Source organism: Telmatherina bonti (assembly GCF_933228915.1).
Source record: "Telmatherina bonti genome assembly, chromosome: 19".
In the NCBI taxonomy this organism is placed as follows: domain Eukaryota; kingdom Metazoa; phylum Chordata; class Actinopteri; order Atheriniformes; family Telmatherinidae; genus Telmatherina; species Telmatherina bonti.
In genome coordinates this window covers 11,621,173-11,639,768 of record NC_136617.1, presented here as the reverse complement: position 1 = coordinate 11,639,768, position 18,596 = coordinate 11,621,173, and the positions used below count along the sequence as shown (strand labels likewise).

The 18,596-nt window shown below is 38.6% G+C and overlaps 1 protein-coding gene across 1 annotated transcript in view; it reads right to left on the bottom strand.

Annotated features, from left to right (window-relative positions):
* col14a1b (collagen, type XIV, alpha 1b) overlaps positions 1-18,596 on the bottom strand; it is a gene marked incomplete at both ends in the record, with an annotated part of 235,584 nt that overhangs the window by 192,725 nt on the left and 24,263 nt on the right. The gene's annotated exons all lie outside the window — the stretch shown is intronic.

Below are 18,596 nucleotides of genomic sequence, written 5' to 3'. Positions count from 1 at the left end.
TCATGGGGGGACACAAGAGTTACTCAAAACACTAAACATTTTATACCAGGATGGTCTGTTTATATCATCCAATCTGTTGTTATAAGGACAAGACATTTCAGTGAGAGACACTTAATCTGGGTGCTGAAGCTGCACAACTGAAACAAAAACTATACGCAACGAGGACATTGGACTTGTTGATGCATTTGTAACATGTGGCCACAAGTAATGTAATGTTTTTTCTATCAATATCACCAGACAGGGTCGGGGTCATCCACTGGAAACAAGAAAAATCCTAAATCTAACCATTCCTGAAACAGATCACAGTAATTCATAAAAGTTAAAATATTGCAGTTGATTTAGAGCTGGTTTAGTTTCAAACTATATTTTCTAGCGAAGGAGTCAGAAAAGAAAAAAAAACTCCTTAAATGTAGAGCCTTAAATGACCAAGCTCCTGGCTATATTAGGGACCTCTTAAAGCCATGTGTTCCCAGCAGGTCTCTGAGATCTGCTGACCAGGGTCTGCTAGTTGTTTTATAAACGCAGTTTAAAACAAAAAGTGACAGAGGCTTCGCAGCAGTGGTTCCATCACTGTGGAACTCCCTTCCACTCAGCCTGAGAACAGCGGAGTGAGTGATCAGTAGCTTAAAACACATCTTTTTAATCTTGCTTTTTCTTAGTTTTATTTGTTTTTCTCAATGTTTTATGTTGTTTTAAAGTTTTTTTGTTCTATTGTAAAGCACTTTGGGATTTTCATCTTGAAAGGTGCTATATAAATATACTTTTACTTACTTCCTTATAATCTGATTATTTGGGGCACCAATGATGTCAAACAATTACATCATGGCATAATGAAATATCAAACACACATTATCGACACACCACTTCTCTACAATCTGTGCTGCCAAGGAGCAGCAGTAACATCTGGAATGCAATAAAACCTGCAACAACAGAACAAATCCCGTACAACACGTATAAATCCCATCTCAAAAACTAACTTCTTACTCAACCCAACTTGTTCTCACAGCTGGGAAGATGCTTTGCAGCACACCGATTTCCCCAGTCAGAAGCCCTGGTTCAATGTGGATGTACACAGCAATATAAGGGCTCAGTGTGCAGCTTTCAAATCTGGAGGCATCATAAAAATGCATGGTAAACGCTCAAGAAATCCATTAGAGCTGCCAAGAGGACTTATACCCACAGACTTTAGTGATGCTACTGGGAAAGCAACACTAGAGACATGTGGCAGGAAATCAGGTACATGACCAACTACAGGACGGGTGTCAACAGTCAAAGATTTCACCCTGTCACACAGTCTGAACTGCTTCTATGCCAGTTTTGACCATCACAATGGCATCCCTTTAAAGGCCCCCTGAGATCCGGAAGAGACTGCACTGCAGGTGACACACACTCAGGTCCTCTGAGCTCTGAGACAGGTGGGTCTTTGTAAAGCTGTGGCACCTAACCAGGTTTCGACAAGAGTTGTGAGGGTCAGTGCAGAGCACACTGTGCCGGTCCCTAAGAAAACAAACAATCTCAGACCCATGACACTCACATCTGCTGCCATGAAGTGTCTGGAAAAGTTGGACTTCGCCCACATTGGTTGATGAAACAGTGGACCCCCATCAGTTTGCCTACCACTCCAACACATCAGTGGATGATGGGGTGACGCTAACACTTCACCCACCTCTACAACACCTGGACAGTAAAAAACAGATATTGTTCTGCCTTCAACACTATGGAGGTCACTGAAGCTGACTGCTATATGGGCCATCCTGGGGGTACCAACACCCACCCGTAACTGGACCGTGGATCTCCTCACGGTCAGACCACGGGTGGTAAGGATGGGAAATAAGGTCTTTACAGATCTTACTGTAACTACAGAAACCCTGCAGGGCTGCTGCCTTTTCACTCTACACATAAGACTGTGTCTCCCCCCATGACAGAAATAGCATTGTCATTAAGTACGCAGGCGACATTGCCATCCTAGGCCTCATCAGAGGAGGAGACAAGTCTGCATACAGGGACCTGGTTCACAGTATCACAGTCCATGGAGAGGACAACAACCTTGACAAAGTGTCTTATTGTGGATTACAGGAGGAGATATTTATCCTGTGTTACTGATGGCTAAATGGTTGTGTAATATCTTGCATTCCTCCTCCTTTACTAGAAATATCTCATGCATTTCATGCCATATTCACTATGGTACGGTTACAAGATGTTTTTTTAATTCGGAGTTACTTATTCGAAATTAACGTAGTCTCTAACAAGTTTACATGAAAATAATAATTCCGAATAAAGGTTTACATGAAACATCTCCTTACTTAATTCCTCTTTAGAACAGCGGGTTGGGAAGGGTTCTGATTGGACGTATAACCTACACCGGAAATAAACAAAGTTGGCTCCCTGCGTCTCGTCTTTTCAGTCGTAACTTGTAAAAACTACATAATAAGTATCAGTTTTGCCGCTATTTTTAATAGAAATTTGAAGTACCAGCTCAACATGAGCATACTACTTCACTTTTTGTAGGAACTGAGAAGGAGAAGACAGACAGACCACGGGAGGCAAAACAACACGCGCCATCAGGACGGGACAAGGTAACGAGCATGCGCAGAACGACCGGAATTATCTTAGACTGGAATTAAGGTTTTCATGACAGAGGAATTCAATAGTTCGGAATTAAAATGTGAATAAACCATCCACTTAAATCAGAATTAAGTTTAATTCCGAATCAAAATTTGCGAAAGGAATTAAGTGTTTACATGGTCATTTTTCATCAGTTTAAAGCGGAATTAACTTTTATTCGGAATTAAACAGGAATTAAAAATCCTGTGTAAACGTAGCATTAGACTGGTTTCTACTTTATATTCCTGTTGTATGTCTATTTGGATTTTACTATTTTATCACTCTTTTGTGTAATGTTTTGATCCCATTTGTCTTGGGGCTACAGATAAGAACTATTTTTTCAAGCTAGCTGTTTACATCACAACTTCTTGTACTAGTGTGTACTTACCGGCAACTTCCAGTGAAATAAGCAAATAAAAATTGTGACAAATGTATCAAGACATAAGAAATCCATGTTATCACATAGAAAACATTTTATTTTACTTATTATGTCTGGATACAGTGTAAGGACTGAATCAGGAGTCTCCACGGTGATGAAAAGACTGGGCCTGATACATATTTGTATTCCCCTAAATTTTTCTGCAAGGAGCAGATGAAGTATTTCTGCTGCTCTGCAGTTACCCATAAGTGCCATGTGTATCATGGGAATGTCCACACCTAAACAAGCTCAATATGGCAGTCATTTCAGTAATTTTTGTGGCGCATTATGTTAAAAATTGAGCCAGCATTTGTTGGTTTCATTAATGTCAACATGTCAACATGAACGTTTGGAGAAACTCAACTGACTGAAACAGCCTCCATCGGGACTTTTTTTTTTTTCCCGTCCTGAGTGTTCTTTATCAATCTGTTTTTGTCAGTTATGGAAAACTAGTCCACAAAGAAGTTTGAAAATGCCACCTGACTTCACAGATGAGTGTAGCCGCAAGATAATGTTTAAACTGTTGGGTCATTATCACACGTCTTGTATTCCCACTTTAATGTGGTAACTGGTGGGATGTACCACAGAGTTACAGAGTTCATGAGAGTTGATTTTAAATCTGCTGACATTTACATCAGTTTTTTAAGCCTGTAAGGTAACCATTCAATATCAACACTAACTTCCCAACTCTTTGCTGTCTCTACGTGTCTAAAGTCCAACACCAAAATGAAAATATGAACCAATCACGTCTTTTTACTTTCCAAATAAAACACGCAAGTTCATAAAACCAAACTAACCGATTCAGTTCAGAGCACAAAGTAGGCAAAACCCTGGTTAAAAGTGCAACACAAAATATTCAACTTCACTCAGCTAAACTTATATACACAAACATGACTATGAAATCACAGTAATCTATGTTTACACACACACACACACCTTTTTGACAAATGCAATAATCCATAGCTTTGTGACAAGTATGTGATTTATAGTTTGTGAGTGAAAGAAAAACAAATGATTAGCTTCACCTTTGGCTCACCTGATTTTTTCTATCCTAATAAGCACTTGTACTTCACATACACCAGGTTCAGGAATGTAGAAACACACACACACACACACACACACACACACACACACACACCTCGCAGTCTCTGCTCTGCACACAGATGAGCCGACTACAAAAAGAAGACTGTGAAGTAACTTGCAACCTTAAGACTGATACAAACAGTGCGCGTTACTTCTGATGGGTCACTGAAACATTGCCTAGAATAGTTTGGATTCCAGCTGAGTTTAGAGTTCAATACGTTTTCATGCATCCGTAATGCAGCAAGCCCGCACATGCCTCCCAAAATCTAAAAAGCAGTTTCACATCAACTATTTAGGGTGCTGACAAAAATATATCCCATAAATCTACACACAAAAGCTTTCATGAGACTCTTTCCATCTAATATTGTATCAGTCAAGCTTTAGTCAAGCTCAAACAACCATCATGTAACCCTCAAACACCACATGCAAACATGAAAAGACAAAATTGATTGTTCCTCTCTTTAAATTACATAAGTATAAGGTGTTTGTTGAAGGAATTATTTTCGTGTATTGTGTAATACTTAGTTTAACCCAAAAATTTGATCGTTTTAGATTACTGCAGCAGCATTAACAAGGGTACTTGTTGGATGCCTGTAAATATGAATTTCAGCAAAACAAAAATAATTTGTCAAAAAATTTTAGGTTTTAACTTTATGTCACACCAATGCAAATGGAAAACTCTCTACTGCAATAAAAGATTTTAAAAGTGTACATAAGAAGTGTTGTACTGAATCAGAGCTGCCACATCAGAGTCAGAAACAGACAAAAGTAGAATTTTTACTGTCACACAGGATCATGTAACTAGATCTCCTCCACATAAAACTTCTAACAGGTGACTTCAAGGTGTGGTGTGTCATCAGAACAACCCATTACAGGTATTTTACAGCTAAAAACACGCCCCAAGCTGTCGACAGGAGGGCTCTGACAGAAACAACTACTATGCTGGTGGACTGGTGACAGGGAAACAGCCGTTGTGTGTTAAGGGGAGTGTAAAAAACATCCTCCATCTGCCTATAAGCAGAGTGGATGTTTTCACCTGTAAGTGGCCCAAATCAGTTTAAAATATCCAAATTTTCCAGGATCAACAGAATATGTGAAAAAGAGTTAAAAAGTGAGAAAGATGCTGGTTGGGAGTGTAGTTTCGGTAGAAGTTTAGGGATACAACTTTGAGAAATGGATGATCATAATTATCCCATAATGTGAAAAAAGCTACATTATGAAAATACATCATTCAAAAGTCCACATCCTTTTTTTCAGACTACCTCCAGAAGCCAACGCCTCCAAAGCACAGAAACCTGCACTGCATATTCCAAAAGGTTTAAGTCTATGACGTACTTTGATGCAGTATGTTAGCTAATGTAACTAGCCAAGCTCTGGCTCTCGCTATGTTACCTTTATAGGTGCTTAAAGCCTCTGAGAATGTGTGACTCGTGCACAGAGAGATGCACGTGCAGAGGGGTTGAGGGAGCAAGGGAGTTTGACTGACATATCACCATTCAATCTTTTAGAACGGCTTGATAAAAATGATTGGATGGTGTTTTTTCTGTCCTGTCCGTTCCTCAGGTGACTACTTTTGTGTGTGTGTGTATGTGTGTGTGTGTGTCTGTACATAACACCACTTAATTTGTTGCAGTCAGGATGGGAAAAGACAGCAAAAACGCAGCAAAAAGCAAAAAAGGCAGTAAAAAACACTCCTGGAAAACTGCCCCTACTGTAGCTTTATGAAGATTTCACATTATTTTGGGATGGGCTAAAGCAGAAAAGAACATCAGTTTTTCTAAGTTGGAAACGGCTGATGACAAACAAGTCTTCAGAGAGACCGAATTATTGCTTGCCTCACAGGTAAATAAGTCTTGTAATTCAGTCGCAGTTAGTCACTAGCAAGAGTTTTCTTCACTTTTCTCAAAAATATCATGAAAATTAAAATTATTGATCATCTTAAAATATTTCAGTTCCACTCAAAGAAAAGTTGGTTTGCAACTTTGGGTTCAAACACCCCTGAACAACTGCGAAATGTATGCGCACAGCGCAGCAGCAGTTAATTTATTATCTAAATCTTCTGACGTGAGACTGTGACCTTACCTTTATTGACATTAATCATAGTCTGCAAAGCAAACTGATGAACTGCTACACACACATTCACATTAAATGTTTCTCCTCAGCTGGCAGTTTTCAGAGTATTGCAGCATAAATGTGATCATATTTATAGCAGAAACTATGAGCACAGAGCTCATTTAATCACTTAAGTGAAGCAGAAACTGAATTTTCTTCAGTCTTTCTGCAGCCATAAATTAAATGTGGTGAATAAATATATTTTTTTATAAAGTCTGCTTCTGCATATATCCAATACAGATCATTCCAGCATTACTTATACACTGCACTGATCTAACGTGTACTCTTGTCATAATAAAGCCAGAGCTCCTGCTGTCAAATATTACCTCATCCAGCATGTTGGTGCACTTAATCCAAAAGCCACTTTGCTACACCCTAAAAACACAAACCTACTTTGAAAGAACATTCGTATGTGGCATCCTGGGAATGATCATTGGTAACTGCACTTTCAGATTTAATCTAGGTTTGAAAATAGCAACATTAATGAATAACATTGATTCAATTTAGGCATTGAACAACAGTGAATGTACTTTCTATAGCTGCCATCTTTGAGCAAAAAGCTCTTTCTTTTGCAACAAGAAAACAATAACAGTAAACGTGCATCATCCTCCCCCAAGTCCCCTGCACTGACTCTGATTATCTGTCATACAAATGTCTCCAAGAACAAATTTTTTAAAGGCTACCAAGCACTTTCTTTTCATACCTAAGTAGCCAGCTGGTGGTTCTATCAGCAAAATGAATAAAATATTTATAAAAAAAAAAAAAAAAGAAAAATCACTTATGAATCTTTATAAGGCTGCATTTTCACTCTGTTGGCTTTTATTAGCCAAAAATAAAAAACTTGTTGTTTTTAGTTTGCTTGTTTTTGTTCCTTCACAATAATCTTGTCTTGTAAAAGGGATGTGGGGAGTGCTTTTCAGGGCTTATGTTTAGTCCAAGATGGCTCAGCTGGTCTTAGCAGTTACAGAACAAACATTACTTCAAGTCCCCAAAAACAGCTAGACGCTCAGGGGTTCTTAATCATGCAGCATCAATCCACAGTGTGGATATGAACGGAGAGACGTGTCCTGACTTCACCGTTACGGTTTGTTTATCAAAGCCAAAATTTCAGATAATGAAAACAAGACCAGAGAAGCGGGCAGACAGGTGCACTGTATGTGCTGACCTGCAGGGACACCTGTGGATTCCACATGGGCACTCTGAGAGCAACAAGACAGATTAGATGAGTTATAGTGCTCTCGTGTCAGTTTACACTCCTAATCCATCACACCATGGAGGACAGCCGACAAGAGAATTGAACACACAAATAGTTTGAGTGATGAAGGTTAAGAAGTGAAGGTGCAAGCCCCTCGATAAGCTACTAAATAAACGGCATTTCCCATGTTTAGTTTTAGCTTAGTTTTAGCCAAAAGGGTGAAAAGGTCACTTGACAAAACCTGCAAAATCTGTTCATTCTACTAATGTATCGTGCTCTAAATATATTAGTAAATATCCATCAGGACCTCTTAAAGTAACTTCACAGATATCAGTGTATTAGCTCAGAAAGACAGCACAGGGACATTAATCATGGCAGCACAAGAGCAATAATAACCACAGTTCACCACAACAGGACACCAGGTGCAGGCTGAGACAGTCCAGGGTGTGAAATGCAAGAAAAAATAAAGATCTTTTGGGATTTTAACATCCAGAGTGATAAACAAAAGATTTCTAATTGACAAACATCAATAGGCAGTAGCAATATGGCGAACCCTAGCAACACCAACATTAAGAGACCTACAAAAAATACCAATGGGAAACAAGAGGAGGTTTAAGAAGGTAAGGGAACATTGGAGCAATTGAGGCTCTCATTCGATTGCTGGGAAAGAGGCTCCAACAGAGATATCTATCCAGAACTGCTAAGTTACTGGATAGAACCTATTAGGTCAAATTTACACAATCATTAAGAATCAATTCAGCTCATTAGAGAGTCTGTTCACAGGGATGCCTTAGGTCTAACTGGTTTATCAGAGAAAGATGCAGCACAGAGAAATTAGGATGCAAATAGAGTCGGTAAACATGATAAGCGGATGCTAATTCAGTCTGAACATTTAAGTGATGAATGGAGAAAGGACTGAATGCAAAAAATGGAGAAAATCCAGGTCCAGGCACCTTTCTCCATGCTTATGGAGCACCAGTGGTTTGAGGGACACCCGCAGTGCACCTGCCATCTTCTTTTTCATTTAGTAATGAATGTCAAAGTCAAACAGAAGAAAATCGACTGTTGATTAAAAGTTTCTGTTTGGCATTTGGCTTTGTTGTTCATCTTACCTGATGATTTTTACTGCGTGTGTTCATACAAAGTAGCGATTTAGCTGCTAAACTTAGATGTTTATTCAGACTGATAGCAGGTATTTGGATAAAAAGGATGGCCTACAGACAAGTGTGCAAGCCAGGAGATATTTCATAACAGCACAAGTGTGAGCCACTGGTGGTCTCTCCAGTGTAACTGCTGTGAGGTTAATTACAACTGCCATCTGCCACCATGAAGAAGCAAGCTCTGCACTCTCAAAGGGCTAAATTCTATATATTACACTTAACATTGGGGCATTATTCCAGGACATACTATAAACTGAAAAAAAAAAAAAAAACTGGCATCTTTGTTCCACATTGGGAAGAAAATCAAACCTCCAGAAAAAACACCAGCAGCCAAATCCTCTGAGTGACAGCCTCTCATCCAGGCAGCTGTTAAAGGTCTGATTGGCAGGAAGGCAGCAGCCCAAGAACAGGCCTGCACGGCTGTAGCTGTGGTATTCAGCAAGTGTGGGCAAAGGACGGACTGAGTATGAAAAGCAGAGTAAAGAGAAACAGGTGAAAGTGTTGGAACAGAACAAGACACAAGAAGTATTCGGAAAGTACAAAACGGAGCAAACAGAAGTGGGATGTAAGGCAAGGGTCCCCAAGTCTGGTCCTCAAGATCTAATATCCTGCATCCAACACACTGTAATCAAATGGCTGAATTTGTTCATCTGCATGTCATTCAGCTCTGCAGAAATCTAGTACTGAGCCATTCATGTGACTCAGATGTGTTGGAGAAGGGTTGCATCTAAAAGGTACAGAAACATTTCTCAAGGTCTAGACTTTGGCAAACCTTAAGAGACCCTGATGTATAAAAACAAGTCTCAAGTTTAAAAAAATGCACAGGTTGTGCATGCAAACAATCTGAATGGAGTAGAACAACAGAGTTTCCCTTCAAAATCAACTTCTGAATATCAAACTTAACATTTGTGTTTTATTCAGAATAAACCAAAAATACCCACTAAATTTATAGGTTGCAAGAACGAGCTCAAAGAGCTCAGTTCAGAAAGGTAACATGATACAAGAAAAAAAAACAGAAAGCTGATGAAAATGGAGAGCCGGAGGGAATTCTAGTGGGGTGTTGATATGAGAGAGTGTGTCTTTGTGAGCTGAGTAAAGGGGGGGATGTGAACAAGGTAGAGGCCTCCTCTGACCCCCCACATCTTTCCTCTTTGGTCTGCAATCGGTTAGACCAGTTTGGAGAAATACAAGATGACTTGCAGAGGAACGCACACACACTAAATGTCACACACATATGCATGGTTGTTTTGGCAAAACGGATGGATGCTCAGATATTATGTTTGCTTTTTCAAGAATTTAATCCTCAGAAATGTTTGCAATTAAATTATTGATTATTTTGGCATTACATGAGATGACATGAAGGATTCAATCAGCATGTGCATATTTACTTTTTATTTTTTACTGTATTTTGTAATAGTTAAGCAGAACTATTTTGTTTGTTCAGCAGTTCTGATAAAACAAAGAAGTGTAATGGTGTTACAATCCAGTTGGTTTTTTAAATAATGCTGTTCATACGAGGATGTCAGCTACAAATGATGACATGCCACTTTATTGTTTGGTGCTCGCATTGCAAGAACTGCTGAGCTGCACTGCCATGTGTTTTCCACATCGTCACTAAGATTAAACAAATTCTTCCTGTTTTCCAAAATTAGCAGATTGTTCTTTATCACTTTTACTAGAAGTAACCTATTTCCATATTATAACAGTATGTAATGGGGCCTTTACTGGCCATGTTAACGTGAGAGTTTTAATTCTCCTTCAATTACGAATAAAAGTTAATTCAGCTTTAAACTGACGAAAAATGACACTTATGTAAATACTTTTTTCTGCATTAAAAACATGATTTGAAATTAAACGTAATTAAAAGTAAGTGCTGGTTTATTCTCATTTTAAATCTGAACTGAATAATTCCTCTTTTGTGTAAGCATTAATTCCACTCTAGGTTAATTCCAGGTGTTCTATACATGCTTGTTACCTTGTCCGCTCCCAATGACACATGTTCCACGCAGTGTTCTTTGTTTTTTTGTCTTGTCCAGCATTCAAGCAAGGAGAATGATAATCTGGATGCTGGATTCTGCTGAGCAAATTTACTTTGTCAAGGGGAGCTTTATAGATATAATGATCCACTTGATATTCAGGATTCTTAATTTAACTTTCTATTTATTTTGTATAATTGTTTGTATTACAGACTTTGTATAGTCGTGCTGAACCAGACTGGAGAGGATCGAAAAAAGATACAAAGAGAACAGAGAAAGAACAGAAAACAGAGAAAACATCTCGTAGAGAGAGAGAAAGAGAGAGAGAAAAACATACATACATATGCATATAAATACACGTATACACACATACACACACACATAGACGTCAATACGTTACGTCAGTTCTCTGTCCAATCAGAACCACCTCCAATCCACCAATGCAAAGCGGAATTAAGTAAAGACCTGCTTCCATGTAAACTTCAATTCGGAATTAATATTTCCATGTAGACCCTCAAGAGAGTACTGTTTTTCTAAATGATTTAATTCCGAATGATTCATTTTGAAAAAAACAAACAAGCATGTAACTGTAGCCATTGTTTGTGACTTTGTCAGATGGAGTTCAGCTTGGTCCTGACCCCAGTAAAGAAAGCTGGTCATCGCTTTCTTCAGTGACTTACAGTCTGTTTACCATTTATTCATTCACTGCTTCATTTCTGCTCAGTTTTTCTTCCCATTATCATTTATTTGGTTTTATTGGGTTTTCTTGGCAGCTAGCGACCAGCTCGAGGTGTATTATTGCCAACTATCGGAATGAGCTGAAGGATAAATACCTGGCTCTGTAAATGTCTCACGCTTATAAAATTGACATCAATGTCTGTGATAACAACCTGATCTTGAGAATTTGTTTTATTGCCCAGTCCCATAAAATGTGCTTTCAGCTTTAATCCAAGGTGGATTTTATTAGAAGAAATAATTCCTAATTGGAGGTTTGAAATGACTAGACAAGTGACTGATGAGCAAGGCCAGGTTTGCTTCTTTTTCTTAATGAGTGATCTACAGTGAAAAATCTCTTTTCATTTAGTTGCATTTCTTAGAAACTTAACATGTGGCTTAACTTGGTAAAAGTGTGGATGCAAGTGAAAGATGTAAAAAGAATGCCAGAAAAACTGACAAGATCTATTAGAAAGCATATGTTTAATGAGGTCAAATCAGCTATTTTATAGGTTCTTAACTCATTGGCTGCCAAAGACATCTTTTGGAATCTGAATGCTCACAAAATACGAAAAAAATACGTCTTTTTCAGTTTTGTGGTCTCTGTGGAAAGCCGATTTGGTCAGGTGTGCACATCGGTGTGCCTTTGAGGTGCACACATCCAACCTGTTGTGAATGTGCTTCAATTGTGCACCTCGAAGACGCCCTGACGGACAAGCCCGGCCAAATCGGCACTCTATATCTACAGTCACAGAACTCAATATTGTGTGCATTCTGAAAGATGTACCAAAATGCTCCAGAACACTGGCAGTGTGGGAGCTCTCTGTTGTAACAATGGATGGCAGCCAATGAGTTAAAAAAGGAAACAGAATCAGAGGAATTTTTGTCTTGATCAAGAAAATTTCTTATCAACATACAGATTGATCAAGTCAAGAGCATTTCTTCAACAGACGTCTCAAAATGCAAAATAGTGGTAACACTTACAAAAAGAAAAGTCAGAGGAGAGTTTGATTGAAAACATCTGTATCAGCATTATTTAGATTGATTATTTGGTTATTTAAAGTGATGAATGTAAGAAAGGATAAGGTCTGAAGCATACCACATGCTCTGGAAAACACATCGAAATCGTTCTTGTTGCATCAGGGTGCATGCAGCACAACTACGATGTCACACTATTACATAGCTGACACATTTATAGCTATCTCCCTTATAGCCCACTTGCCTGTTTAAGCTATTGGGATGTGTTTGCCAATGCACAAAACCAGACTTTTGAGCAAATAAAAGGGCTCAGTTAAGAAAGTTTGGGTTGAATGCATCCTAAAGGCTTTTAATGCTCTCTTTATGTATGGGTAAATGGGTACAGCCATTTAAAATGTCAGTGCCCTCATAGCTACATGGGAATTATAAGTTGACATGACAGAGTTCACGTCCAAGTTTTGACATCAGTTTCAGACAATAACCATCATGTAGACAGTGGTACTTGTCAAGACATAAGCGGAGGTAGCGCAGTAGACGGTGATGGTCAGTGCAGCCAATAAATACACTGTGGCCTCTTCTTTGTTCCTTTTCCCAATCAAACGTCAGCTATACTGTTCAACACTGCTCCCTCAGGTAGTACTGTTCTATTGACAGTTTACAGCAGGGCTATTCAACTTGGTCCCAGGAAAGCAGCAACACTGCAGGTTTTTAACATATCCTTGCAACAACACACATGACTCAAATTAATGTGGTGTGTTGTTGTAAAATTTTGCAAAGGATATTCATGCTTTCCCCCATCTGATGATTAGCTTAAGGACACATTACATAACTTTCCAACCTAAAACTCCGCGTTCCGGACTTATTCAATGGCACAGTAACACCTATTATGTGCATTTCTAGAGCTACTGCTACCCAGAAGCGCTCTGAGGCTAAGAAACCGACACTATACAACTTACGCCACATGACGTTGCAGCAGAGTTTTTCTGAGGTCAGAATCCAGGCAAAGAAAACAGATGTCATTCAACGGCCAAGGCAGTCACCTGATCTCAGCTTTGCCACTTACCAAAGACAAACCAAAAGACAGACCATGAAAAAAACAAACCAGGTACTGAGAAGATATCAAGCCAGAACATTAATAATTATAAGAAAAATGGCTTCCAGGTTTTGTCATGTAATATACTTTTAAATTATGTATTGTAAATCCAACCCTACAGCACAGGAAGAAGTTTCACCAACAAACATCTCATGTAGCAAGCCGATGTCATTACAAAGAGAAGACGAGCAGCTAAAACTAATAGTGAAGTCAAAACCACATGCCAGACAAAACAAAATACTTCAACTGACAAGACTCGTGTCTAAACAAGACGAGCAGAGATCATATTCAAAATGTCAGTGATACAGTGTTCAAACAAAGTTGCGTCACTTAGCTACCTTTCCACGACAGAGGAGCATTGAGCTGCAAATCTGACTGTACCAAACCACAACTTAATTAGTTTCATAATGCTGGAAATTTCACCAATAATGCAAGAAAAGATAAGAGATGAAAAGACAGGAGCAACAAGGTCTGTGGTCTCTACACAGATTTGGGTCATTAAAATGTTAGAGGAGGGCAGATTTCAGCCATGCTAGAACAAATTTGTAGGTGAAACAGCTTTCCAGCCATCACGTATCAGCATTATTTAAATTCCTTCACAGGTTTTGAGTAAATATGTAATCACTTCAACTGAGTCATAAAAAAGCCACCGTGTTTAACATAATCTCTGCTACCCAATTTCCTGGATTAAGCAAAATCTAGTGTTTCATTTCCACTACAGAGCCTCAGCATCAGCCAAAGCCTGTTGTACGGGTGCAGATGTCAGGTAGCAGCATCCACACAACCAGCAATGGTGGATTAGTGCTTCAAAGACATCAATTTGCTCCATGAAAAAAGGAACAGATGCTGCAACCGGCTAAAGCGAATTTAAGGAAATAAATGAGAACGACATAGATGTGTAACAGACAATCTATTTTTATTATTCTTTATGTTTAGCAACCATCTTAAACATGAAACGTCCCATTTCTTAAAATACAGATAAAAAAAAACATGAATTGATCCAGTCTGCTCTTTCTGCAAACAGTGACATCAAATCAAACTTTATTTGTATAGCACTTTTCATGCTTAGAAACAATGCAAAGTGCTTTACATTATAAAACAATTTACATCAAAATAGATAAAACACTAACACACATACACCCATAGTCCACATGGCAGTTTAAGACCACATTTTCCTTGCCCCTAAACATCCCCCTAGACATTATCTGACATACTGGACAAACAGCTACTTCACTTGACACAGCTCAAGCAAAAACAATGACACACAACACACACTATGGGATCTTTGACAAACACCACCAACTGTTAATATGTTGGTCCTGGTTGTATCTCACACTTCCACTAATGGAATTCTTCCTCCTATAAAAGCTTCTGCTGCTGGAATACATTATATATTACAAATTTTCAAGTCAAAGGCCAATATTTGGTCTGTCCTTTAAACAAGTATATAAATAACCAACATTTCGAAACCTGCCAATGTCTATTGGAAGAATATTTAAACTTATGTGCTTCGTAATGTAATTGGAAAAATTCCAATAGCTCCTAAACATACTTAACAGGTGGGTGAAAAAAATACTTAAATCCGATAAGTAGATAAAACAAACAACTGTCCAAAACTAGATTTTAAAAAAAAATCACAGAAAATCATCTTCCTCAACCACTAAAAATGTTCTGGTTTCCTGTAGCTGTGTTTGAACATTTAGCATTTACACCAACTGTCTGCAGAAGCCACCATTGCTGACCATTACAACTTGTTGCTGGAAAAGCCACCAACCTCTAGACAACTGTGACACAAAATCAGCTTTGTGTTTAACAAAATCCATGACCATCTAGCTGCTTGACAAGATGAATTTAAACTTCCGTGCAACAATATGTGAACAAAATTGAGATAATTGAGACATAAGTTCTGGACAGGAGGTTTAAATGTTGCAGAAGGGGGTGGAGAAGGGGAATAAAACCAAACTATACATCTGTAATATACTAAGAAGAACATTACTAGGCATTGAGGGAAGACATTAAAACAAATTCTGTCTAATCTGTTAGGAAAAGTATTTATTACATATGATAACTGCTAGACTTGCACAGTGACAGCAAAAGAAGAAACCATAGAGGTCTGACACAGATTTGTAATCTTGCAGTGCCCATGCGGCTGTAATGGGACAGAAAAAGAACATTTATGGAAAGTCCAAGCTGTAATTACTCAGCATTTTGGATCAGGTCCCTCTGGAGTCTCTCCTCGCTTCCTCCTTCTCTTCCATCAGTTTGCCATCATTTTCCTTTTAACTTGATTTGAGCAGCACAATTTGAAAAGTCTAGCAGCCTCTTTAAAACATCTGCAACATCTGGCAAGCTGGAAGTGATGTCAAAGCAAAATGACTGATCTGGTCTCGACCATATTTGTGTAACAAGTTGTAAAACAGGGAGCCGATGATGTTCTGCAACAGCTGTTCTCTGTTCCGTTAATTGTTCTTCCTTCAAAGTGTTACGCTAGCTCAAGCATTTCCCTCTCACTCTTTCCCTCTCTCTCTCTGCTTCTCTTTCTGCAAGTCATGAACAGAAGAAGGATGTTTAATTAAGATGGGGTTTTTTTGTGATCACAGAAAACAGTCTCCAAAAACAACAAAAGCCACTGAATTGGGTCTCTTCTAAATCCATCAAGTGAAACCAATTAATTTCACATAAAATCCTTAAGAACACAAGCTCAATGAAAAAAAACTTTATTCATAAAACCTGAATAACACAGTGCTTTTAATTCAGCAACAGTTCATGTCAGACTGTCAAAACTTCACGTAAGATATCAAACGTCAAACCAAAATAAGGTTATTGCATTTTCACCCCTTGGTCCCACTGAATGTGAAAGTGCTGCATCATCGCAGCTGACCGCGCCAACACCAGTCAACAGTACTGGGTCTACCAGGTGTGCTGCGTTGGGTTTCTGAACTGGCCGCTTTCCACTTCTTTAAAATATGCATCGTTTCTATTTTTGCTGCTTGCTGTTTTGAAATCACGTTAATTTGAAGCAGAGCGGACCGTTCAGGGAGGAAATCAGCCGATAAAAACCAAAGTGGATCCACTGGATTTTGTCAGTAAAGGACTACATGTCCACTTTGGATGCATTTCACTCTGAAACATCTACATTTATTCATTACTGGTGGAACCTGCACCAAGCCGTAAGGTGAAAGACAGTTTCACTTAATAGATAAATGACACCATGGAAAACATGCATTTATCTAGGAGGAGGAAAGCTACGCCATTCTGTAATCTTTTGTTTTGACACCACATATCCCTACAATAAAGAAATAAAGAGCAGCACGTGAGACGGTCAATCTGTTCAAGCTAATTTAGTTGCTGGTTTATTGCTCACTTTAAAGCCTTTTTATAAAGCATTTTGAAAAGGCCTACACCAGATTATGACGCAATCCTCATGTGAACTGTGACACATATGTTCCGCTCTGAAACTGGGCTGGTGAAACAAGGTGACGTAAAGCTCGGCATACCGCTTCTACAACGCTTCTGCGCTCAGTGGATCGCCGGGGTAAGTCACTCGTAAATCATTGCAAGACTTTCTGTGGCAGATGCTTAAATCCCCAATGGAGTCATTCAGTTAATCTAACTACATAATTTAATGTAACTTAAAGAAAGATTAACGTGACCTTGAGATATCCGTTGAAAGAAAACATGTTGGATATGTGTTCAATGATGTGAAAAAAATCTCCAATATTTACAATATTAGGTGTGTTGTATATCTCAGGAGTAAAAGCAGTCGTCTTTAAACCGGAAAGGTTTCTGAAGTGTCTCTGGGCAAGACACTAAACCCTGCATTGTACCCTAATTGGGTTATAAGTGTGTGTGTGTGTGTGTGTGAGTGAATGGGTGAATGTGTCACGCAGTGTTAAGCACTTTGAGTGGTTGGCATGACTGGAAAAGTGCTGTATAAGTACAAGTTCATACACCATTTACAAATTTAACGGTTTTATAAAGTTGAATGTGATGAAGTGAAAACTGATGTCTGTTGCCTTGTTTTTCTTTTTTTTTTTTTTACAACTAAATACAAATCTAAACTTTTTAACATAAAAACAACCAAAAACTTTAAGCTGACTGAGCTGCACTTAGATTCACAAAGACACAAAAATGTGAAATGTCATATATTTATCCCATTGTGACAATTTTCAAAGCACAAGCTGTAATTTTGGTTGAAGACAGTGACTCGCAGTCTGCCAGACATTCTCTCTGCACCTTCACCAACACAACTCCAGCGTTTCAAGGCTTCAAACGCAACACCACTTGCACACAAAGCTGCAAAGGAACACGGCAAAACAGCACATTTCTGTCAACAAAACACGGTAAGACAACAATCCTGCATTTATGCTGCTGGATGTTTTTCAGTAAGACATATTTATTGAAAATCAGTGGAAACAATGTTCATTTGATGCAGTTATATACATTTACAGGAGCATAAAACCATGGAAATCATGCAAACTCACAAGTAACATTCACAAACTTGATAAACTTTACAAAAAAAAGTATAAAGCCTAAATTGTTGAGGCATGAATCTGAATCAGAAAGAGACAATAGATTATACAACCTATTTCTATTGTGGCTTTTAATATGGAACACAGTGCTGAAATTCAGACACTCCTGGGTTTTTCTATGTTCCCTGCTGCCTGCTTTTGCCATTTGATTGTTCGGCCCAGCATGCAGTCCTTACAATCACTTTCAAGACCATAATTGGCTTGTTTGCGCTCCTCTCTCGATTTGTTTCCTGATCACTACAGCTTATCGCTTAAATCCGCTTTTTCACACCGTTTTATTTCCTTTCCCTCCATTTTCTTGAGACAAAACTCGGTGAGGCTTTCTGTGTTCGGATGTGTGAGAACTGTAATTGTAAGCCATCACGAAATGGCTGTGCTCAGAAAGAGCACAGGGAAGGGAGAGAAACTGTCTTGACTTTCAGGGTAAATGAACTTGTTACCCACCAACAGGCAGCACATTAGCGCTAAAACTCAGTGGCCTCTTCATCATCCACGTTCCTTATCATGAAACTTTCATTTGGTTTTAATCAGTAAGTCTTAGTTAAAAGAAAAAGAAACTAAAGAAGAAAAAAACCAAAGACTGTGCAGTGACTTTAAAAAATAAGATGAAAAGAGACACAATGTCTTCACGCTTTTCTTTTTCCTTTCTTTTACAATTTGTTCCTTCGGAGTGGCAGCTTGTCTTTCCGAGATGACATTCTAAACCTTCCGCTTCTCTCATTTCACAGTGA